This window comes from Myotis myotis, unplaced genomic scaffold (assembly GCF_014108235.1).
Source record: "Myotis myotis isolate mMyoMyo1 unplaced genomic scaffold, mMyoMyo1.p scaffold_m19_p_5, whole genome shotgun sequence".
Taxonomy (NCBI): Eukaryota; Metazoa; Chordata; class Mammalia; order Chiroptera; family Vespertilionidae; genus Myotis; species Myotis myotis.
Window position 1 is genome coordinate 50,661,247 of NW_023416357.1, and position 25,940 is coordinate 50,687,186.

The 25,940-nt window shown below is 40.0% G+C and overlaps 1 long non-coding RNA gene across 1 annotated transcript in view; it reads right to left on the bottom strand.

Moving 5' to 3' along the window:
* Positions 1-25,940, bottom strand: part of LOC118656968 — a 198,134-nt gene that overhangs the window by 160,920 nt on the left and 11,274 nt on the right. Inside the window, exon 3 of the long non-coding RNA XR_004967780.1 lies at positions 24,451-24,516. This is a non-coding gene — a long non-coding RNA (uncharacterized LOC118656968). The remainder of the gene's footprint in view (positions 1-24,450; positions 24,517-25,940) is intronic.

Sequence of the window (25,940 nt, forward strand, 5' to 3'; positions counted from 1 at the left end):
CCCCCTTCGAGTGTGACACCTAGAACTGAATGTAAGTTTGGTCTCACCGGCAGACATTGCTGAGAGAAGTGTCTCGCTTGATGTGGATAACACCATGCTTCAGCTGATACAGCCTGTGATTGTATGCCTCAACAGTCCCATCACATATTGCATTTAGAATTAACCATAAGGCTAAGGACTTTTCAATATTATACTTTCTGATTTTTATATTATTTTAATAATTATATAACTTTACAGTAATATCTGCCAAATTTTATCTGATCGGTTTTAGTCAATCTTTCCAATGAGTACTGATCCTGTTATCCAATACATTCACTATACCTCAAAGTTTATCTTAATTATAATTTTCATAAGCCTAGGTACTATTTCCAAGGCAGTAAGAGGAATGTCTAATAGGGAGACTAGAGCATTATGGAACTTCACTAGAGAAAGTCCTAAAAATTGACATTGATGCATTAATTAACCAAATTTCTTTGCATTTAGTTACACAATCATATACAATTTTAGTTAATTGTATATCATCAATTCTACATTTTTTTTTCTCGTCAAAACAGACTTTATTGGGGCGCCGGGGCTGCCTCGCACGCGCCGCCCGCTTCCTACGCAGTCCCCCGGTTCCGATCCCCGCGCTCGGCCGGCCGGCCCTCCCCCGCGGTGCCCCGGGCCGCACGCACCGCTCACCAGCTCCTGAGGCGACGCCCGGACCCCGAGTCCAATTCTACATTGTATCACCTCTTCTAAAAGTACTTGAAGAGGGGTTATCAAATGACCAAGTCGCACTATACCATGGAATATTGCTGACCCATTAATTTAGCAATCCATTAAATAAATGTGAATGTGAAGGACATTTTGCTGGTGAATACATGCTGCCACCCAGAGATTATATTTCACATTTCTATGTACCATGTACCAATTTATTTCACCATAAATACAAAAAAAATAATTAATTATACAAACATATAGTCTTACAACTTGGAATTCAACTTTATGAAGTGTGAAATGTTTCAAAGCTTAAATACTAATGAAATTACTAAAAGTGATCAAAGGAAGAAACAGAAATCTGGTATGATTACTCAATTCCAGTGGAATCTGGATATCTTCTTAAAGGAAAGAGTCCTATCATTTTCTATCTTCAATGTAGTAATACCATGAGATATTCTAGAGAAGACCAGTTTCTTTTAAACATGTATCTTATAAAATTTTGGACTTCTAATTATAAATGCAATATATTTCCTGCCATTAAAAATCCTTATGCTCATTATTTTTTTCCTTCTATAAAAAAGGAAAAAACTATAACATCTGGACAGATCCTTAAGCTACTTGGCTGGTAAGAAACAGAGCCTCATTCAAATTACTTCAAAAATAAGATATATTATGAACATTATTGAACTAACATAACAACCTACGGCAGAGGTTCTCAACCTGTGGGTCGCGACCCCTTTGGGGGTCGAACAACCCTTTCACAGGGGTCACCTAAGACCATCAGAAAACACATATATATTACATATTGTTTTTGTGATTAATCACTATGCTTTAATTATGTTCAATTTGTAACAATGAAAATAACATCCTGCATATCAGATATTTACATTACGATTCATAACAGTAGTAAAATTATAGTTATGAAGTAGCAATGAAAATAATTTTATGGTTGGGGGTCACCACAACATGAGGAACTGTGTTAAAGGGTCGCGGCATTAGGAAGGTTGAGAACCACTGATATAAAGGAAATTCAGAAAAAGCATGGGGTAGAGCCCTAGAATTTGTATGTTTGTCTAGATTTTTAGAAAGAGAGGAAGTGGGGGAGAGAGAGAGAGAGAGAGACTTCAATTGGTTGGTTGTTTCTTGTATGCCCCAACCCAGGATCAAACTCCCTAGCTAGTTTGGCTTAGTGGATAGAGTGTCAGCCTGTGGACCAAAGGGTTCTGGGTTTGATTCCCGTAAAGGGTATATACCTCCATTGCAGGTTCCTCCCTGGCCCGGGCCCTGGTGCAGGAGGCAACCAATTGATGTTTCTCTCACATCGATATTTCTCTCTGTCTTTCCCTCTCTTCCACTCTCTCTAAAAATCAATGGAAAAATATCCTCAAATGAGGATTAAAACACACACACACACACACACACACAAAACCCTCCCAACCTAGGTATGTGCCCTGACCTGGAATTAAATCTGCAAACTTTTGGTGTACAGGATGACACTCCAACAAACTAAGCCACCCAGACAAGGATCCACTCCTATTTTGAGAAAGCTGGTAAGGTATGTGGGACTTTATCATCCTAATCTCACAAATTATGAGATGCTGGTTCAAAGATAAGTATCATGCAAGGCCACATGAAAAGTTAAATGGTGACAAGGGCTGCGGACCCAGGACTTCCACCCCAAGATCTGGTGTTCTTCCCACAGCACTTCACCAACATGGATAAGTGAGAGACAAGGACAACTCAAGTGCTTGCAAATAATAAAAAAAGGGAAAGCTTGGCCAGGCTTTCCAACTCAGGTCTCAAACCAATGTCAGATACCTTAAATATATGGCAGCTCCTAACTTCTGATTTCTTATCCACTCAAACAATATGGTTTTCTATATATTTGCCTTTTGAATTCACCCATTCATTAGTCCAGTCAATATTAACTGAATATTAAGAGAAGTATTATGTTTGTTAATCAAACATATGCCTAAATTTTCATGGGGGCAAATAAGAGACTTACATGCATTAAAACTAAGTGAATTTCCATTACAAGTGCATTTCAAAAAATTAAAATTACTTGACTTAAATCCACACAAATGATCCCCAACATATTTAAAGTGTAATACTACATTGTATTAATAGTCTATTTTTATAAAATATATTTTTAAATGAATTAAATAACTTTGACTTTAAATTATGAACAAAAACATTGTTCAAATCCCCCCCCCTCCAATTATCACTCAGTAGGAAATAATGCATTTATTTTGAGAGACAAATTACATTTGACCAAGATTTAATGAATTTGATAATTCACTTCAGGAAATATAACTCTGTTGGTTTCTTTGTTTATGATTAAGACTTCCTAAATTACTCATTTATTTATTTTATTTTTTATTTATCCTTTCAAAAACAGTTACTGAGCACCTGCTAGGAGCCAGTCTGAACACTGGGAATCAAACAGTAAATAAAAAAAAATGTATAGTATATTAGATGGTGATCAGTGCTACGAACAAACAGTAAAGGAGGAAAACGGCTTAAACAGGGTAACCAAAGAATCCTAGTTTTCCTGGGACTGACTGGGTTTTAAAACTAAGTCCTGTGTCCTAGGAATCCTCAGTCCCAGGCAAAACCGGATACTTGGTTACTGTAAATCGAAATTGCGTAGCCAGAGAAGGCATACTATGAAGAAACCGTTTGAGTAAAAAGAACATTCAAGGTAGAGAAAACAGGAAGAGCCAAGACTGAGTCAGGAACATGCCTGGCATATTTGAGCAACAGCAAGGACAACTGTGGTTGCAGGTGGTGTGGGGCAAGATGTAAGAGTAGTAAAAGATGAAATGAAAGTATGAGCCAGGAAGGTGCTTCAGGGAAATGCTCGTTGTCTTCAGCAGAAGCAAAGAGTATCATCCACACTGCTATCACTTCTTACCAGGAAGAAACCTGCCCTGGATTCTAGCTGTTCCCAGTTCTGACTTCTGGTACTGCTCAGGAAACAAGGAGCAAAAGGGGACAAAAACAGTAGCTGGGAAGGGAAAAGAAGGAAATGAGCCCAGACACAAAGAAAGAACCACTCCCACAAATTCATCTCCTCTAGGAAGTTTCAGGTTAAATCCTTGGATGTGCCTGCATATTTATCCCATCTCTCCATTTCTTCTCTAATCCTGTTCAACTAGGTTCCTTCTGTTTGTTGACAACTCGGGATTTCAAAGTTAGTACAACCACCAGGCATTCCTGCTAATGGAAGAAGTCCAAATACTGTTTGGCCAGGAATACAATTACACCCACAGAAGTATATTTTTGCTCCTAGCTCCAGTCTGCTTTTGCCAGGTAGATAATTTATACAGAGCTAGAAAAAGATTGCTTGGGGGCAAATGAAACAATACACTTGCCACAGATAGAAACAGCCTCTGTTTCTGAGACCGAGACACTAAGCAGTCGCTTAACTTTTCAACTCCTGTTTTGGCATCCTTTTTCATTTCAATGGAGCTGATATTTTTACCATCTACTAGCACTGGAAGGGTGTCATGAAGACACTTTTTAAATGCTTTCAAGTACCTAAGATGAAAGATACATTGTAAGTATTATGCCATACCGTCACTGAATCTTTATTCTCACTAGCCCTATTTATGTGTCTCTCTTTTTTATTTTCAACAAACACAATCATGCAGTGCATCTATTGTCTGCAGAGTTGGCAAATTTGCTAACTAGGCATGGGTATGCTCCTTCTGGTGTTTCATCCATATTTATTGATAATCATCAAATATGCAGAAGTAGTAATGTAGCCTGTTTATATTTTTTTTTATTTTTTGCTGCTCTAGTTGCAAATTAAATAGCCTCTCAGATGTTAACAGCAGCTGTCAAAAAACATACCTTACTCAAAGGTCTACTAGTATTTTGTATTCAGATAGCACAAAATAACACAATACATTTACTCCAACAGAAGCAGTCTCAATGGTTATCTATAGTTGTTTATTGAGGACCAACTCTGTGTCAATCATCAAATTCTTATGATTGTATATGGGTGCATTCCCAGTAATGGGTAACCACCATGTGACATGTATGATTTCAAAGATTCTCAGCAATACCTTTCTCCTTAATGTATTTTCTTAAATAGAGAGGCACAATAAAGGTCTACAGGCTTTAAGTGAAGGCTTCCCAAGTTATATGAGTCCTAAAAACTCTCATGAGAGGGGTGAGTTTAGGTTTAGGGAAAGAGAAAATAAGAAGATAAAAGCATAAGCATAAGAAATGTGCTTGAAGGAGATTGAACTGGATATATGAGACTCAGGCCTGATAGAAAAATTAAGAGCAAGAATGAAAATGCTATTTAAAGAGTATTTTTAAAGTATTTTAAGTCATTCAATTTCTTCAAATTCACACTTCATAATCCAGCAAATGTATATCCTTCAGAAATTGACCATTATATATGCGTTTAACATAGTATGGGTTTTTGTTCAACTCTCTTTCTTTCTTTTCTCCTTTGTATTTTGTTTTGTTCTTAAAAAAAAAAAAAAGGAGGCGGGGATTAAAGAATTTTACTAGAAAGTACACACACATGCATGTACACACACATGAAAAGGAAACAAAAAGTTAGTTCTTAAACCTTCCACTTGAGATTCAGATATGTTGATTTCCTAATCTCTGAAAGGTTGTAATATCTACAACCTTCCCTTGTCACAGGATTACTCCATATGTGAGGTAATGTAATACAAAAACTGAAAAATATGTCACTATGCAAATATTAGGTGGCAATTATTATTGTTCTAGTATTTAAACTATCAATTTTATTCTCCCTTCTGTCTATCAGAGGTTGCCCTGAAAAAACTTGCAAAATGAAGCTTTTTGCATTTGCTCATGTAGTTGGCCTCTGCCACTTCCATGGGAGAATATGTTTATCTTTGTCCAGCCTCTGGCAAGCACATGGCTACAACCCTGTGTAGCCGGAGGGTAAGAATGGTCCTAAATAAAAAATAAGGGTCGATCATTCAATTGACACAAACCTCTTCTGGTTCTGTCATCCATTTGTCATGATGAGAAGCCACAAAGCTATACTTGCATAGGAAATACAAAAAAGAAAATGAAGAGGGAAAAGAAAAAGGAAAACCTGAGCAATAATCGCATATTTATCCTTTGAGGGAACATTCCTCAGTCTGTGTTTCAAGAAGGTATTTTTGTTAAGGCTTTTTTTGGGGGGTAGATTTCTCAATATGTAACCTTATAATGATGTAACCTGCATCTCTATAAATTATATAGCATGTGTCAAAATCAAATGCTCTTAAAATATTATCAAAGGTTGCTAAATATATTTTGCACATTCCTTTCTAACTCTGTGTTATATAGTAATTGATACACAGCCCACAAAACATCTAAAAATACTTTACAGCAAAATAAGTGCCTGTAATTTCTTTCTACTCTATGTTAAATGTGGACCACAAAAACCAATGTAGAAATTCAAAAGTACAATTCAGGAAGCAAAGGAAAGGAAAGATAAAACAGCGGTCTCCGCAACTCAACATTTACTTCATCCCTCCCTAATTACCAATCCACACATAGTTCAAAGAGTTAGAATCCATTAGAATTATGCCCTTTTTCCCCAATAATAAGGAAGTACTTTTTCTCTGGTCAGGAGACTGAATTTGGATTAAACAAATAAGCAGCAGCAGCAAACAGCTTGGTGGGATGCACTGTTGTTTGTCTAGCCCACATTCGTTCTCCCTTCCTCCTTCCTTAGGTATCCATGCACATCTTCATGACTCAGAGGAGGTCAGTTTCCATATTACCCTTTTATTATATAGGATAGAGGCCTGGAGCTCGGGTGGGGGCCAGCTGGTTTGCCCTGAAGGGAGTCCTGGATCAGGGTGGGGGTCCCACTTGGGTGCCTGGCCAGCCTGGGTAAGGGACTGATGGCTGTTTGCAGCTGGTCACACCCCCTTCAGGGTGGGGGTCCCCTCTGGGGTGCCTGGCCAGTCTGGGTGAGGGGCTGATGGCTGTTTACAGGTTAGTCAAGCCCCCCGCAGTGGGGACCCTCATCCCATGGAGGTTTGGCCAGCCTGGGTGAGGGGCTGATGGCTGTTTTCAGGCTGGTCACACCCCCTTCAGGGTAGAGGGTCCCCACTGGGTTGCCTGGCCAGTCTGGGTGAGGGGCTGAGGGCCATTTTCAGGCTGGCCAAGCCCGCTGGCAATGGAAGCTCCCAGCCTCTCCTTTTTTTCTTTTTTTCTTTTTATTCTGGGATTTATTTACCTTCTATAATTGAAACTTTGTCGCTTTGAGTGGAGCTCAGAGCCAGCCGCGGCAGGGAAGCTTGGCTTCCTGCTCGCTCCAGCTCTGTGGCCACGACCGGGCTGAAAGCAGGTATCTGGGGTTTATTTACCTTCTATAATTGAAACTTTGTTGCTTTGAGTGGAGTTCAGAGCCGGCCGCGGCAGCTTGGCTTCCTCCATCATTGGGGCAACCAAGCCTCCTGCTCGCTCCAGCTCTGTGGCTGCCGGCCGCCATCTTGGTTGGGTTAATTTGCATATAGTTGCTCTGATTGGCTAGTGGGTGTGGTTTAAGGCGTAGTGAAGGTATGGTCAATTTGCATATTTGTCTTTTATTAGTGTAGTTTATGTGTAGACCTGTTAAGTAGGTATAAGTAAGTTCATACATGTAGGCTTGCATTCATTATACTGTAGCAAGTGATCAGTCCAGCTAGTTGCTCTTACTAGGGGCATACTCAATAGTGAAAAGGCTTCATGTGTCTTGTTATGAGGGTATAAGTTTCAGCACTGACACAAAGCAAGTAGGGACTTTTCCTTGCTAGGAGTACTTTAAAACAACCTTCCCATCACAACAGTGTGCAAAATATACTTTAAAAAAAAAAAAAACCTAGTTAGTTTAATGGTGTGCTGCCACTCTTCTTCTCACCTGATCTAGCTGAGTCCTATTCACTCTTCACAGTTCAATTTCACTGCCTCTTCTCCTGGAAAGCCCTTTGATCCATGAAGATACCCTTCTTGTATGTTCCCATAGCATTCTCCCTTTACCCCAATCCCAGCTCTCTTCTGTATGACAATTACCCTTTTGTTTGTTTGTATTCTCCTGGGGCTGGGATGGTATCAAATTCACTAGTGCACTCACAGTATTAGCACAATGCCTGTTAATCATAGATGCTCAACAAATAGTTGTACAATGAACACAAGCTCAGAATGCAGTGCTTTAAATAGAACAAGAGAGAGGATTGCAGCATAAAATAACCATTCCTTTTAGAAATTAAATGAAAAATATTTTGGAAAAAGCCAAATTTCCAAAAAATGACTTTCTTTGGAGTGAATCTGGAGCATTTGTAATTGCATATTTCAAAAATTTAGGCCCTGATGCAAGTAAAAGCTATTATTTTATAAGATATATATATAAAACATGTATATATATATATATAATATATATAATATATGGAGGGAAAAAATAATCTGGGCTTACAGCAGACAGTGCTTTTAGCTACATTGTCTAGATTTATCACCAGTTCCTTAATGAGAAGCAATTGAACAGGAAGATCAGAATAGATTCTATGTTCTTCATGATCTGTTGTTCTAAAATAGTTTTACAGTTCAGTTGTTCTCAACAGTTTGGTAGTATTCATAAAGGTCCAGGTTAAAGAATCCTTTCGATGTTTTGATGTAGGTAATTCTACTAGACTATTTTACCCTAAAGCAGTGGTTCTCAACCTTCTGGCCCTTTAAATATAGTTCCTCATGTTGTAGCCCAACCATAAAATTATTTTCGTTGCTACTTCATAACTGCAATGTTGCTACTGTTATGAATCGTAATGTAAATATCTGATATGCAGGATGGTCTTAGGCGACCCCTGTGAAAGGGTCATTCAACCGCCAAAGGGGTCGCGATCCACAGGTTGAGAACCGCTGCCCTAAAGATTCTGTTGTCCAGAAATGATTGATGCCTGTCATGTGTAGCTTTTAATAATTATTATGTTTCTAAATTTTAATCACTAGACACATTATTCTTGGTGCATATAACTCTAGAGGGTAATTACTATTTAAAATGAACCAGAGACTACCAAAATTATTTTATTACCATAATTTTTGGTATCAAATAGTTATAAAAACACAAGCTCCATTAGAACTTGGAAATCTCCTCCAAGTACTGTACTAATATAAGCCTTTGTTAAAAATAGAACGTTTTATGCCATTAGAAAATGTCAAAATTTTAATAATATAAATTGTAACAGAAGGCTTTCATATTGCCTAATTAGAGCAAAGAAATGTGTTTTGTGTTTTTTAAGTAATATTTTTATTCATGAACACCAACACCCCAAAGAGGCCATAAAGGGTGTGAAAAGCAGATTTCATGGGAGATAAAACAGAATAATCACACTATATCTCCAGAGTATTTGCATTGGTTTTTACTTGATGCCTATTTTCACTTATTTCTAGTTTTCGGGTGATAATGGGATTTTCCAATTTTATTTCTGTTGAAGGATAATGATTTTAGCAGCATACCTCAAGATTACACCTATTGAAGTTTATAAAAGCCAATAAAGACCCCCTTGGTAAGAAGTCTCTGTGTATAACTTATTAAAAACAAACTAGGTTAACTGAATTTCTTTTGCAAGCTACCATTCTTATCAATAAATATTTCTTGAAAACCTATTGTTGTTATGAATCAGCCTTTGTATGGGTCAGAGGTGGGGGTGGGGGTTGCATCCTAGTATCTGAAACCTTGTCTTGCACCAATACAAAGAAAGTGCAAGAAATCTAAGGAGACATGACAGAGTTGGTGACTAAAGCTAACTAATTAAACTCTAGAACTTCTTTGAGCTTGTTATAACCACCATGAATGGTTTTGATCCACCTTTATTGAGCATGTATCCACTTAAATCCAAGCTTTGTTAATTGGAACAACCTAATCTGTTATTGCATGATTGGTTGGTTGACTGATTTTTATTGATGAGGGAGTATTTTCCTAGACTACTACGCTACTACCAGTATGTTGCTTTGCTAATATTTACTTTTAAATAGTGACTGTTCTTGTATACCACCTTAAAATGTTCCCCACAAAACATATTACATCTGTGATTCAGTCTCATGCTCTAGCTCTCTGACTCTACTCTCTCCTCCAGTCTCACTTTCCCATAGGTAAGTCACTGTAGAAAAAAAATGTTAAAAACATTAAATATGAAATGATACAACCTAAAATTATATGCATTCAATTTTATTTTAAAAGTCTGGATAGGAGAGAAATCCAAAAGCAGCCAATAGATTCTACCTACATTACAGAATAGGAATAACAGATGTAAGGTTATTAAGATGATCAACCTGAGAGAGAGACTAGGTAAGGTTCCAAGAATGACGGCATTTATGGCCTAAATATTTGTGAACCTATGCTTCAGAGTACACCAAAAAGACCAAAAAGCTCTTGGTAAGTAAAAATAATGGAGAGATTAGAAGCCTGATATATGAAGGGGAGAAAGGTAAAAGTTGGTTACAATCCAGAGATTAGGAGGTAGCATTGAGAATAGTGGAAAAAGGAATTCAGAATATCAGAAATTCTGACATACCCCATTATAGAGAGTGCATAAAACAGAATCAGATGGTAAAAAAGGACCAAAAACTGGGGAATTTATCTTAGAAAAGAAAAATGCCATCATAAAAAGTGGAAAAAGTAGATTGGAAGTGCAAATTGTAAGAATTGAAAGGGATTCTGAATATTTGCATATACATACATATATAAAATGTCTATTTTAAAAACTGACTGGAAAACAAAGGAAAAGAGGTTCACCTTGGGCCCCCTTTATTGAATAGAAGTGAGTCTTAAGACCATACCTCCCTATGCTTGCTGAGACATTAATGTCAAAACCCAATATTGATATTGAATAAATCACTAAATTTTTGCTAAAGTCTGTAATGCATAACTAGAAATAATTCTCTAAAGATATGTGGATGAATGTGAATATTCATAATAGTGTGCTGTGAGTACTACTATAAGCACTTTTTCCTTTTTTGCTATTTCAATATCCAGCAGTGTGTAATTATATAATGTCAACCTGTTGTGTTTGAAAATAATACCCCCACAGGGGTTGGCTTGTATCACAAGATCTTTGAATATGAATGTGGCTATAAAATTTTTCCTTTTGTTATACCTATGTTGAGGTAATTTATTGCTATAGGTTGTGATAACAATACATATTTCTTAGTCCCTTTAACCAAGAACGTGGGGAGATGTTACTAAAAACAGGAGAGCTACAGTTCATTAACTAGATAAGTTAAAGTTGTGGTTCTATCTCTATTCATTATGGAACATTTTAAAGATAAAATTTGAGATGGCCACTTTTCAAATTTTGCTTTGGTAAAACAGAGGAAGATTGTGCTAATATAAATGTAGAGGCAATTACAGGAAACATACAATTGCATAATGAACTAGAGTATATATATTGAAGAAAATAGATCTAGAGCAAAGGACAGATAAGCAGTTAAAGAATGTTTTGAAGTCTAATAAAAGCATTCTATATTTAAAAATAGAATGACACTAGTGAGCTCCTTTTTTATATGTTTTCTCAGTAGTGTAATTGGACCCATGTTTGTCAAACAGCAGAATATGTCTAGAGTGCTAGGCTAATTCATCATTTGGGACTGAATCTACAACTAGTTCATAAGTAAAACACATCAAGTTAATCCATGACACACGAAGGCAGCCCATGTTCTGTACAAAGAGTAGACCAAAGAAAAGAACCTTTAAAACCAGCAGAGGAAGAATATCATCTAATTTGTCAGGAAACAAAAATTACTGTACAAAGGTTGGTCAGTATATTGATTTGTAATGCAAATGATAACACTAAAGGATTATAGCACTTGTTTTAAGGAAAAAATGTGTATGCCATTTAATATCAACTTGTGTGCATCTCAGTTTGAAATTGATAATAATTCTCTTCTCACCTCAGTCTAAAATTATGTAACCTCATATGTCAATGGTTCTATTTTGGTTGAGGTTTTGTTTTGTTTTAATAATATATTCAAGTGGTAAAAATTTCAGAGTATCAGGCTAGTTCAAAATTGAATTCATGTTTCCAATTCCATTACTTATTCCTTCAATAAATATTTTAAAAGGCCTTAACAAAACCCAGGCACTGAACTAAGGACTGAGGAGAAAGGCATGAGTTGAAGAAATACAGCCCCTAACTTCATAAACCTGACAGTCCGGAGGGTAAGAGAGATCCCTTACCCTCTCACTGTGAATGCCAGGCAGCTACCATAATGGCCATAACGACCTAACAACCGGTCGCTGTGATGCTCACTGTGGCCAGCAAACAGGCCTGATCAGGGGGTGGGACCAGCGGCCAACCTCACGGCCCCTCCCCCTGGCTGACCATGCCCCCGATGGGCCCCCACCATCCTGATCAGCCTGCAGCCCTGCCCCCCGGCCAGCCCCACCCCTGATCGCCCCTCCACCCCAATAGGGGGTGGGGCTGGCCAGCCAATCTCCTGCAGCCCTCCCCCACCCAGACCCACCCCAGATCAGCCCCCCCACCCCAATCAAGGACAGGGCTGACTGGCCAACCACCCATGGTCCCTCCTCCAGGCCGCTGGCCCCTGATTGGCACCGCCACTCACCCCATTCGGGGGTGGGGCTAGCCGGGCCACTGCCCCACCCCATGGCCGGCCCTGCCCCCAATCAGCTCCACAACCCCAATCGAGGGCAGGGCCCACTGGCCAATCACCCGTGGCCCCTTCCCCCAGCCGGCCCAGCCCTGATCGGGCCCCAATCCAGGCAGGCCAGCCAGCCAACCTCCTGCTATCTCTTCCTCCCAACAGGCCCAGCCTCAATCCGCCCTGATTGGGGCCAGGCCGGCCAGGCCCCACCCATGTACAAATTTGTGCACTGGGTCTCTCATATTATTATTAAAGCCTTGAAGAGAAATCCAGGTTAGAGATATAAATTTGTGATTCATCAGCATATAGATGATGAATAAAGTCATGAGAGCAAAAGAGATTTCTCTTACCCCAGGGCAGCAGTTTTAACCAGGGACAATGACTCCAGCTGCATTGCTGAAGTTGAATTGGAGATAGCCATGATGGGAGAGACTGAAACAAATCAAAAGCTTCTTGGCCCAGATGGTGTGGCTCTTTCTAATTGTGCCATAGAGCCTGGAAAGTCTCAAAAACTGGCAACACCAAGTACTTCCGAGGTTAGGTGTGGAGTTGGAAATGAAAACAAAACTATAGACAAATCTCTCTCCTCCATCCGTGCTGAAGGCTGAAGTGTACTGGAGAAGATGAATCAGGGAAGTGCAGGATTCAGGGACAGACATTATAGCTGAAGGCATAGGTGAGTAACAAATTGAAAACAGGGGCACAGAGGGAAAGTTTACATTTAGAACAACCTTTATGCTCAACCCCAGCCCTAATCTGGCTCTCAGAACACCAGTATCTATACTTGCTTCATACCCCAAGTCATAAGATCAAAGGTTCTTCTCTGAATAAGGTCCAGGGGAAGAGACAAAGACATGGAAATGAGAAAGAAGTTAAAAATTAAGTGATCCATTCAGAAAGCCTAATATCAAAATATCAGGAATTGCAGAAAGGAAAAAGAGAAAAAGAAAAATAGAAGGACATAAATTACTACAGAACTAAAATTAAAAAAAAAAAAAGTTTCAAGTCCTGAAAGTCATGAGTTTTCAAACTAAAAGCTGTATAAGAACAGCTCTTTTAGGCATTGGAAACAATGAAGGAAATCAGAACTTGAACAGCCAAGATCATAGAGAAAAGGGAAGCATACTTGAAAGAATAAAAGAATGTTACAAACTGCACAGGCCCAGCTGCCAGGCCTAGCTGCCCATTTTATCTCAACTCCCTAGGCTTCCCCCACTAGAGATAGGAACAGAGAGAATGACGCCCTCCCTAAGGCTGTTTCAGGAGATAGCCCCAACAAAGGGCAGGCTGAGTAAACCAGGCTTCAATCAACCTTGAGATAAACAGGTTGTGAAAACACGAGGAGGAATGCCCTATCAAGACACGAACCAGACCCCTTTGAAATCTCTTTGTTCTCCTCTCCCCCTCCTGCATGCCACCCCCCTCCCTGATGTGTGATTTTTGCATATAAATAGCTGAAAAACCGCTTGCTGGGGGCCCAACTCCTCTACTCCTGCGTGAGTGAGTACGGGTTGAGCCCCAGCGCGCGCTGGAATAAAGCCTCATGCCGTTTGCATCAAGTGACGTCTCCTGTGGTTGATTGGGGTCGCCGTCGGTCGGTGGGACAGAGCGAGGGTCCCCCTGCGGGGTCCTCACATTTGGGGGCTCGTCCTGGATCAGACGGCCACCCCTCATCCGCGGAGCCGACCTTGGAGGTAAGGAGGGCCCCGAGTTGTTTGTCTTTGTCTTGTGTTTGTCAAGCGGTCTGGATTTGAGTGCGCACTTTCGTTTTCGGTTTGGCAGCCGTTCGGCAACTCGTGAGAGTGGCCGAACAGTGGTCGGTAGACGTGCCTGGAGGACCACAGGTTGCAGCCCTGGGGGACGCCCCAAGGGTGGTGGAGAGCCAGGGACGCCTGGTAGTCTCCTTTAGTAAGGGCGCTGATCGGCTTCAGCTGTTGGATCAGAGATTGTCAGGATCACGCCCGTCTGATTCCGCTACGTGTTTGTGGCAGACGAGGAGGGGGAAGTGGGTCCTCCTGTCTGCAACTTCTGTGTTATTTGTGTTTTTGGTGGCATACGAACTGACTATGGGACAGACTCAGTTTTTCTTCCGTGGGGTCGGAAGGCTGTTCTTAGGTGTCTTTGTTTGTTTGTTTGGTGTCTGTGTTCTTTTGTTTGATTTTGTGGACTCACTGGACGGACGCTATGGGACAGACTCAAACTACTCCTTTAAGCATTATGGTCGTTTTAAAGTCAAGGGCTGGGTCAAACCTGCTTGCCAGCCTCAGGTGTGGTTTTCCAGAACTGCTGAGAACTTGGGACCTTGAAGCTTACTGAATTCAAATGATAAAAAACTTATGTCTTGCATTTTTGAAGGTTATTCTTAAAAATGTTACTGATTGAGAAAAACTGTGTGTTGTGGTGGCTAAATGCCTTTGCTGAATGAATGTCTGGTGAAAGTGTGCGAGTGTGGAGGGAGGGGGCCTGCCCGCTCCTCTCCTTTGTGTGGCTCCACAACTTTGGTCAGGCGGGTACCTGAGTGAAAATATGTGAAAACAGGTCACCCCTCCCTTGTCTGTCTCTCATCACCGATCATCATGAGGTCGGGACAAAGTAAACCTGCTGTTCTTAATTACATGTTGAAAAATTTTTTAAAGGAATACAATAGAGATTGTAAAATTAAAATGAATGCTAAAACACTGAGGAAGCATGAGTGAACAGCTGTTTGTTTGTGTGGAACTAGCCAATTTACTACCAAAAGGGGGGACTGGATGCAGTCTTAACTCCTCCGGTAGGTTCTCACCAAAACGTTGGTCAAGAATTCTGTTCTGGGACATGGGTGCCAGGAGTGCCCCCACGCCCGTCTGGGGAGTTGGGCATTGTTTTGTTTATCTGCTCAGCTTCAGTCTGGGCTAGTCTACTGAGAGCGTGAATACGAGTGTTTATCTATTTTGGCTGCTCATTACTAGTCTGTGTAAAGTGAAAGTTACTTTGATTTATTTTGCATTTCTGTTAATTCATCTGGCTGAACGTTTGGACTGGACCCGCGGTGGGCTGCAAGAATCTCTAGCAGTTCTCAGAGTCTTTTGCTCGCCACTACAGAAGGAATCAGCCCACTTAGTTAATATAAATTTCTGTCTATCAGTTGCTCTTTGCTCTTACCTGGGTTGTAAATCGCTGTAATTCCAAGATTGCTTAGTTCTGAGATTGCTTATAAAAGAGTAAAAAAAAAAAGAAAAAGAAAAAATCTGTGAGGAAAAGCAGCCTGGGCTGAGAGAAGTGGGGGGGGGGGGGGGGGGGGGGGGGTGGCAGTTATGCTGCTGGCTGCAAACCTAACAGGTCTTATCAATGAACTTCAAGGTTACAAAAAGTAACTGTAAGCACAGTCTTTCTCTGCCCTGGTTTATTCTTTTAACCCCTCCAATGCTGAATCAGACCGATACCTGTTCTTAGTTTTATCACAAAATGTCTAGATATATCTTAAGAGTAAAAGTACATTTAAAATATGTTCATAAATATTAATCTAAAATTGCTGAATGTTCACTTTTGGTAATCATTAAAGGATTAAGGTTTCTAAGAATAAAAAAAAACAACAACAACTGAACTCCCGCTAGAAAAGCGGAGGAGGAACAAAGCTAGAATCCACAGCCCCCCTGGTGATTTAGAACTGTTTGCCAGGCAGACTCAGCCCCTGAGAGCCAGGTCAAAGAAGGGGGGGGGGGGGGCTGCATGCCTGAGCTGCCCGCAAGGCCCGGAAGCCCCTGGTGGAGAAGAGGCGTGTGCACAGTCAAGGAGAGCCTACAGGAGCTGCAGCAGCTGCTGGCGGGCACCTGCGGGGCAGAGCTTGTGGGCGCGAGCAGCTGCAGGCAGAAGCCAGTGAGCGCTTCGCTGCCGGCCACATCCAGTGAACCCCTGCTTGAGTCCATACCACTGCAAAAGGGCAGCGGCTTTCCGGGATTTGCTGGGGGACGCTCTGGCTGGGCCCCTGGGAGACCCTAGGCTGGAAGAGGAGGGGTTAATATCTCCTTCCAGTGTGCTCCCTTGAAAGAGGCCTGGTTGCTGCTCTGCCACAAAGGGAACTGGTAAAAAGGCAAAAAGCAGGGCCCTAAGGGTTAACAAAAAAAGGCACTCTCCCTGGACCTGGGAGCTATCAGGACTTTGAAATTCTCCAAGAGAGGAGGAGGAGTCTGACTCAGACTGGCCGAAACCTCGTTGGGTTAGAAAAACCGGAGGCTGCATATTGAACTTATAGGCTGCAGGTTGCTGGGCAGATGTCCGAGCCCAGTTGTGTAGAGGTTAGCTGCCTCTGTGCAGCAAACAACCTTCTCCTGTGCCAGAATACATTTTAAGAAAATAGAATGCATAATAGACCAGTAAGCTGGGACAAGTAAAATAGGGAAACTGAGCAGAAACCACTTTTGCCCCAGATGACTCAGCACAGCCTTGCCTAGGTGAAGAGACCTCTCCAATGATCCTGTCCTTAGCAGTGCCAAGAGAGAAAGAATGGAGACTTTGTACCCCCCAGCCAAAGGCCCCCACATCTGTTCTTGTCAGGCCCCCATCAGGGGACTTGGGCAGTGTTCCTGTTATCTGCCAAAATTCCCAAGACTGTAAAAGTACTTGTTCACTGAAAAGGTGTAAATATGGATGTTTATTTGATGTTTATATGTCTACTTAGGTGTAATTATTTGTAGATAAATAAAACCCCTGGATAATTTTCTGGTGATTCTGGAGCAGCCTATTCAGTCTTGACAGAGCCAATGGGACGAGTAACATCTAAGAAGACACCAGTTCTAAGAGCCACCAGACAAACTGCCTTTTTCCTTGGACATCAAAGAGGACTGTGGACCTCAGAAAGAACACGGTAACTCATTCGTTTCTAGTCATGCCAGAATGCCTGTACCCCTTACTTGGATGTGATCTCTTACAGAAATTGCAAGCCATCCATAAGCTTGTTCGAGATGCCCTGCCAGTGCCACCTCGGACTCTGTACATCCTTTCCAGCCTGGGGACTCGGTATGGGTAAAGAAGTTCACGACCCCAGGACTCACCCCAACTTGAAAAGGACTATACCTGCAGAAAATTGCATAATAGACTCAGATGATGCCTGCATCTTCATAAACATGGCTTCAGAAAGACAAGGACAATTTTACCTTATATAGAAAGGTCAAAGTATGGACTTTAGTCACCTCCCTAAAACGTTTGTATAGCTCTGCCATATCTCATGTTTAGTAGCAGAGGATTTGACTGCCTGAAGAGGCCATGATGCCAATATTATGTTATTATGTTTCATTGTATTAATGTGTTGTATTAACCTTCAATTCTCTTACAGGTTTAAATGCAGCTGTAACTGGCAAATATCCAGTCTCCCACACTGAGGAATATTGCTATAGCTATGTGTTAGCTGTCCTGGAAGGGGACTATGTGGGGTGAACTCCAAAAGTAAAGGGTGTCTAGCTGCCAAGAGGGCAGGTGCCCAACTGGGCAAAGGAGAATACCCATCAGGTTTTAGTCTCTATCGAGAGACAGTTGATAGTTGGCAGCCTGTATACTATCTTGTGGGCCTGTGTGACCATGCCCATGTCAGAGGTGACACAAAACCTCAACTGTAGAAAACTGGGAAAAGCTTGTTTGGAATAGAAGGTCTAAGGCATGGTTATGCATTTTTTAAGGACATAGAAAGAAGGTTTAAAGGCTAATTTGAAAGCATGAAATTAAAAAAGGTTGTATATGTAATAAGAAGGAGAAGAGAAATGTTAAAAGAAAATTAATCAAATGATACAGGCCAGTAAGTCAGAAAGAGTAAATAATTTACATTCTGCCTCCCTAAACAGAGGGTAAATAGTTATGCCAAAGTACTTAGGGAAAATGATAAAAGAGCAGTAACAAGAAAAATCAGAAGATCTTAGAGCAGATCAGTATGTTTTTCTCCTTATATAATTCCTCTGAAATTTGGCAATGCTTAATAAGTCATGGCAATACATTTCTTTGCATAAATTCAATAAGACCAGTTTCCAGTAGTGGTTTTATTTAATGAAAACTTTGACTGGAGTATCATGTTTTAAAGAGTTCTGTCTGAGCTCTGAAGACTTGAAGCCAATAAAAGTGCCACAGGAAAAGCCTGGTATCCTGCTTGGGAGCCCTGAAGATGGCTGGCGCTGAAGCGTCAGGCCCATGCCCTACCATCACTGGCGGTTGGTAAGAGTAGAAGGGGAGCAATAATGATGCCTCTGCATCCCTGCGGAACCCCATACACTCTGGGCCGCAATGAGTAGGAGGGCTACTGAGATGGGCCTTAAAGCCTAGAGCGTGGGCTCAGGTGGAGTTGCTACAGGTGAGGGATTCACCTAACGCAGCAGATACAGCAGGCAGACCTGATGGCAGCTGGATGGCTTGGCTTCCTGGCCCTACGGGGCACATTAAGATTCAATCATGAAATTCCAGCACAGGTAGTCAGTTACCATTCTTGTTGTGTTTATGCAAACATCAGGCTAAATTGAATACAGTAAATAAATTGGTCTTGATTTGGCTTTTTGATAGCCATAGAGGAGTTTTAAGAAGAAAAATCCTATTTCAACAGAGGTTATTAAAACTGAAATGTTTTCTTTCCCTCCCACCAGACCATTGTTACAGTTTGTCTCTGCCAGGTCACAAGCCCACCTCCTTCTGTGCCCAGGCCTCATCGTCCCTCTGACAGATAGCAAGGATCTCTTGGCTCTGAGAGAAACTTCTGTCCCTCCTCAGCACGAAGCAGCTACAGAAGAGAATTCAACGCCCATTTTCCCTGAAAGAATTCAGAGCCAGGATCCTTGAGGTAATATAGTAAGCAGTTAGACAGACATGAGCAGAGCAAGGACGATGGGCCAACTGGCACTGACTCCCCAGAAGCAGGAGGGAACTAGGCTGCAGACAAAGCAGCCCAGGAGGCTGCCCTAAAACCAGTGGGGCCTTTACAGATTCTAGTGACTCTTCCAGACCCTGTACTACTCATCTCACCCGTTTACTCAAGTTCTTTCAGGCTTTACAGTCTACCCAGAAAGCAGACCAGAAGCACGTCCAAGATGATCTGCCTGTATCCGGTTCATCCCTTCCAACCTGGTGACACTGTTTGGGTAAAGAAATTTGCCACCCAAGGACTGAAAGGACCACCCCCACGGCAGTCAGGTCGACGGGATCCCGACATGGCTTCATCACACCCGGCTTAAGACAGCCCAGGCAAAATAGAGAAGTCCAGGACTCAGTGGACCCTCATATCCACCCTTATGGGTCCTCTTATTATATTGCTTTTAATTCTTACTCTTGGGCCCTGTATCTTAAACCGACTGGTCACCTTTATCAGAGAAGGAATAAGTGCTGTGCAGGTACTAGTGCTCAGGCAGCAATACCAGTCTCTCCGCCAGAGAGATAGTTTCGAAAAGGAATGTCTAGAGACAGAAGTTCCATGATTAGAACTTACCAAAAAGCAAATGGGGGAATGAAAGAATAAAAGAATGTTACAAACTGCACAGGCCCAGCTGCCAGGCCTAGCTGCCCATTTTATCTCAACTCCCTAGGCTTCCCCCACTAGAGATAGGAACAGAGAGAATGACGCCCTCCCTAAGGCTGTTTCAGGAGATAGCCCCAACAAAGGGCAGGCTGAGTAAACCAGGCTTCAATCAACCTTGAGATAAACAGGTTGTGAAAACACGAGGAGGAATGCCCTATCAAGACACGAACCAGACCCCTTTGAAATCTCTTTGTTCTCCTCTCCCCCTCCTGCATGCCACCCCCCTCCCTGATGTGTGATTTTTGCATATAAATAGCTGAAAAAACCGCTTGCTGGGGGCCCAACTCCTCTACTCCTGCGTGAGTGAGTACGGGTTGAGCCCCAGCGCGCGCTGGAATAAAGCCTCATGCCGTTTGCATCAAGTGACGTCTCCTGTGGTTGATTGGGGTCGCCGTCGGTCGGTGGGACAGAGCGAGGGTCCCCCTGCGGGGTCCTCACATACTGAGGTAAAACTTAGATTCACTGATGCTTTTCCCTCAGAGCATTTGTTAATTTGCAATGTGGGGTACTGAACAAATTGAACAAAAAGATTGGGAGTTTGTGTCAGTTTCAGTGGTCTGGGGAGACCCAAATTCAAGATGAGGGATACGTGGCTCCCAAAATTTGAGGCTCCATTATCCTAAAGAAAAGGGGACCACTGGTAGAAGTAAACCTGGTATTCTTGGAACTTTTTCTTATCAAAGCATTTGCAGATTCTTAAATTGTGCAGGATTGGAAGCCAAGAAACAAGCAGAAATCTGCAGTTAGAAACTAAAAGTGAAGCAGAGTCTTGAATTGACCTCAGTGTCAAGAAGACAAAAATTGAAATTCAAAGCCTGCCAAGAATAAGAAGTCTTGATAAACAGCTCCAGAGTTTTAGTGGAGATTCCCTGAAAGGAAATATTTTAGGAGTAAGAACAGACTGAAAAAAATTACCACAAATGTACTGAGGTGACCCATCCCTCCTCTTAACTGCCTGCCAGAGAAAATAAAATTTTTTCTAGAAAAAGAAAAAAATCATCGAGAGCATCTATACATTTTAATTTACTATATCCAGCATTAAGTCAAAATTATCCACTAAGCCAGAAACACAAAAACTAAAAACAAAAGAGAAAAAAAAAACAGGTAGTCCAGGTATCATGGTTATTAATAAGGACTTCAAAATAGCTATGATAATGTAAGCAAGAAAATAAATGGCAAGATGAAGAATTTTGTCAGAACTGCAATCTATGTTAAAAAGAATCCAATGAAATTCTAGAACTGAAAAATAAAATATCTCATTTAAAAAATCAATAGATGGATGTAACAACAGATTAGGTTGGCCTAGAGAATTAATGAATTGGGGAATAGTTCATTAGGAAAAAAATCCAAACGGAAACATAAAGAGAATAAAAGAATGGGAAATTCAAATAAGCATTAGAGTTAAGTGGGGCAACAGCATGCAGGTGGAGCAAATACACAGATGGGAATCTCGAGGTGACAGACTGAAGAGCAACCAGTGCAGATTAAGGCAGGAGAACAGAGGCCTGTGGAAGAGATGTCTCTAACACTCAGTAAATATAACAGCTACCCAAAGTATTAGAATTTCAGTTCTGTCAGAAAATTGGAAATGAATTACTGATATTTACATGGAAAAGTAAAAAACAAAAAAAGAAGGAATGTTTTTTATTTCAGAGAAAACATAAGTTCTATCTGAAAGGAAATGACATATAGTATAATATATGGTTCACTATGTATGTATAATATTAAATGATCATACAATGTAAACAAATATTGACTTAAATAAAAATGATTATATAATTTTACAGAAAGGATGAGAAATCATAAATATTTGTATTGAATAGATGGGGACATAGAGAACTAAACGATAATCTTTAGAGCAGGAAACTGATAAATCATATTTAAAACTGATAAATCAAGAAGTAGCAATGAACATGGTTATTTAGCTATATGGAAGCAAATATTAAACAGCTAAGGTAATTTAAATAGTTGTCTCTGGAGAAAATAAATTGAAGACACAAGAAATAAAACAGGGGCCAACTATTTTTTATGAGTTTCAAAGTATTGTTTGATTTTTTTAAGCATGTGCAAGTATGACTTGATTAAGAAAAAATTACATTAAAAAGATAAAGAAAGTACCTAACAAAATGACTGGTGAATGGTAGGTATCCCATAAATGCTTATTATATAAATTGTATGACCTCAGAGAATGTGGTGAAAGGTACATAACCTACATTTGTTGAGCTCATGATCCTTTTGGAGGAATGAAACATTGCCCTTGCGTATTCCGCGTGTGTCTTCTGTCCCCATTTGCTGAAGTCTCTCCTGACAACTATTCTGCAAGACTGTCCCTCTACAGAGAAGCTGTCTGTCTATACAAGGCTATTTGATAACACTAAATTGTTACATGCCTATAGGCAATATGCCTAGATTTATTAAAGTTTTCCAAGCTCCTACAGTCTGACTATTAACCCAACGGTGATGTCAATTGGCTTTCCTTAGCTGCTTATTAAATCCCAGAGAAAATTCATGCTAAGTGGTCTAGATTGTGGTGGCATGTAAGAAATCCTCTTATAAAGCTGGAATAGTTTATCTCACACACCCTCACCCCAAAAAACACACACATAAGACTCACATTTCACCTCTAAGTAGCAATCAGGCCTGCTTAGGTGATCATGTATCTGAAAAATGACATTTATGGTGTGGCTATTTATAGCTTCAAACAGCACCACAAACCTGATTAAGAAACAAAGGTACAGGCTCATTGTTTGTTATTAGGGTGGATGGATATAAGGATGAGTATTGATAAGGGGACAAAATATAATCCTAGGACATAGCAACTTAATGGTAGACATGCAGGGTCTAAAAAATGAAAGTGCGTTAGTATCTCATATACTCCTTTCCTCAAAATTTTGGATCCACCAAATAAGGTTACCTTATACAGTCACAGGTCTTAGAGTTGAAAGGGGAATTAGGAGATTGTTTCATTCTCATTATTTTAACAGATGGGGAAACAAAAACTTTATGAAGCCAAGGTGGGGGAAATTCTGGGAAGATAGTTGTGGCAGTGGGGTAGCTTTGAATCTCTCCAATTCTGTCATAAAACCAGAAAACAGCTCTGACAGCAAAACAAAAAACCCACATACCAAAATCTAAAACAAAATACGTGATAACATACCCCACTAAACTCCCAAATCAAACAGGAACAAGAAAATATGTGGAGTTAGGACTGTGTGCAAGAAGGTGTAGGGATGTCTGACAGACCTGAGGACAATGTAAGCCCTGAGTCATTGGAAAGACATGAGGCTCATCCTAATAAAAAACAAAATTGTTGTTTTAGAGATATATGTTGATTTAGTTTATGTCACAAAAGATCAGTGAGCTATTCTTATGCTCCAGTCTACAGATTAGGTCACAGAAAATTTAAATATTGGTAAGTCAAAGGTTGTAAAAATCTAGTTGTAACGGTTGTAGCAGGTTTTTTTAATTGTTAAGAAAATAAATAGTAGGTTGTCAGTTTGCACTCAAATAAATTCTTGTAAAAAATAAAGGAAATAAATAGTAGCCTGAAAGACCATTCATGTGTCTTATCTGTATCTATCAATATTTTCATATAATCTTTCCTTCAAACTATTACTTTTGTTCTCCTTTCAGCATTAAAGCAAATGAATCTAGAAATTCACTATATTTTAATTTAAAAATTTGGGGAAGTATTAGATAAAGGAGATATATATATATATATCTCCCATAGACACAAACAACAGTCTATGAGGGAAGGAGAGAAGGAAGAGGTAGGGACTGGGTGGAAGGGGGAGGGTATGGGTCCTCTGTCATAGTGTCAGAAATAAATAAATAAATAAATAAATAAATAAATAAATAAATAAATAAATAAAATTGTTTGGAACTATAAAATTGACCTTTAAAAAAGCTTATGTTTCAGCTAAGTGCTCAAGTATCCTTTTAGCATCAGGAATACTTGCTCTCATCATGGGGATATCAAAACTGCTATTTTCCCCTCAAAATGCATGAGAAGACCCTCTAGTGTACATTAATATGGTGCCCTGAGGCTGTCTCTATTTATAATGTAGAGTATCTCATGAAAAATTCTAGTTCTAGGTAATAGTGCTCCAAGGCAGAACAGAGTGGTCTGTCCCAGGTGAGTTTCTTAGGTGGCCCCCTGTGATGCAAATTGTGCTGCCCTCAAGGCACCCTATAAATTTATTATAAAAATCTAAAATAAAAAATCACAAAATAACAAAAAAGTTTGCCTTACTAAAATGAAAATCATTCCCCTGAACTCAAATGTAACTTTAAGATAGAGCAAAGCAACAGTTATCATAAGAAACAATAGAAGAGGCCTCCAGCACTCCACACTTTCTTATATATCTCTCCCTAAAAAAAGTAAAAATTTGATTTTTAGTTGCTGAAGTAATTATGGTGTTCTATGTGCTTTGTACTCATTACATTGCTTTGGGTTGGAAAATGAGCATTAACAATTATTATAATTTATTGTGTCTAAAATTTGTTTAAAAATCGTCGTATCACTTATTTTGATGTTTCCAGAAATGTGTACTGGCAAGAACTTCTGAACAAATGGTTAAATAAAAATCATACAGTACCTTTTAAACACCAGTTATTTGAGACATCTGCTTCTGGCCATGATAAAGTAACGGGGAACCTTCCACCTTAAACAAAGAAAAATTTGACAAAAGTATAGAAGGAATTGGTTCAGAGCTTGAAAAATAAGCAGCACATGAGTGGTCCCTAAGAAAAGAGGGAAAACGTGAGCTTTGCCACTGCTCCAGCTGACTGATTGCCTAAAGAGAGTTTCCAGTTCTCAGACAAGAGAGGGGAACCAAAACTGAGCCCTGTGATTTCCACATTGAAAAGACAGAAGTTGAAATACAGAAGGCCAAGACAAATGGAATTTCTGGGGTAAAGTACCAGTGAGGAGGGAGCTACAAAGATAAAGATTTTCAAAGCTTGGCAGATTTACTTCAGATCTTTGAATGAGTAATGATCTGTACAAGAAAAGACAATACTGTACCTCTGACCAAATAAAGAAGCAACAGAAAGCAATAAGCCAGGCAATTCCTACAACTCGGACAGGGAAAGAAATGTTCCTACCAGCTGGAGAGGGAAGACCTTGTAATACACGCAGCATGAGGAAGAGTCTTCAGAGGGTTCTGCCTTAGCCATAGAGTCACATTAACCCTAGACTAACAAAACGTAAAGCCCAGTCTCAAAAAATCTAATTCCTAAGAACTTAATTGTGTGGCAGGACAAAATCCAACATTAAAGAAATGCCAAAAAGTTCAGCACCCAAAAACAAAAACACAATATCCAGTATCCAGCCAATATTCACTCAGCAAGTAAAGAGGCATATGCAGGAGAGATGATAGAATTATCAAACATGAGTTTGATGAGGAGAAAAATGGAAAGCATTTTTTATTGGAACTTTTAGAGATGAAAAATGTAGCACCTGAAATATATATTTATATATCCTGCATATGATTAATAGCAGACTAGGCACTGCAGAAAGAAAGAAAAAAAGTGAATTTGAAGACATGCAATGGAAACTATCCAAAATGAAGCATAGAGAGAAAAAATAGTCAGAATAAAAGAAGTATTAGTAAGCTCTGGAATGGTCTAAAGTTGTCTGATATGTGTGTAATCAAAATCTAGAAGAAAGCCAAGAGAGGAGAGGAGAGAAAAATATTTGAGGGGGAAATGGCCCAAAATCTCCCAAATTTGGTAACTTCTATTTATTTATTTTTAAATCCTATCTTTGAGAAAATTCCATTTCCCAATGATTGACTTGGACAGACAAATAGCCCAAAACTCAAAGCTGGTACTGAGAAATTCAACATAATACCTTAACTATTTTACAAAAAATTAGAAGAGTGAGAAAGAAAGAAAATGAAAATAAATAACAGCCGTAGAAGTCAGTTAGGTTGAAATGCCATGTGGTATTTTTGCCTTAATTCTGAATTTCCTTGTTCTCATCAATCTAAATCAGGCCCTAATGATATTTAATGAGGCTACTTGTATCTTCATAATAGGCAAACAGAAGGGAGGTTTAAATAATTCTATTATTTCACAATGATGA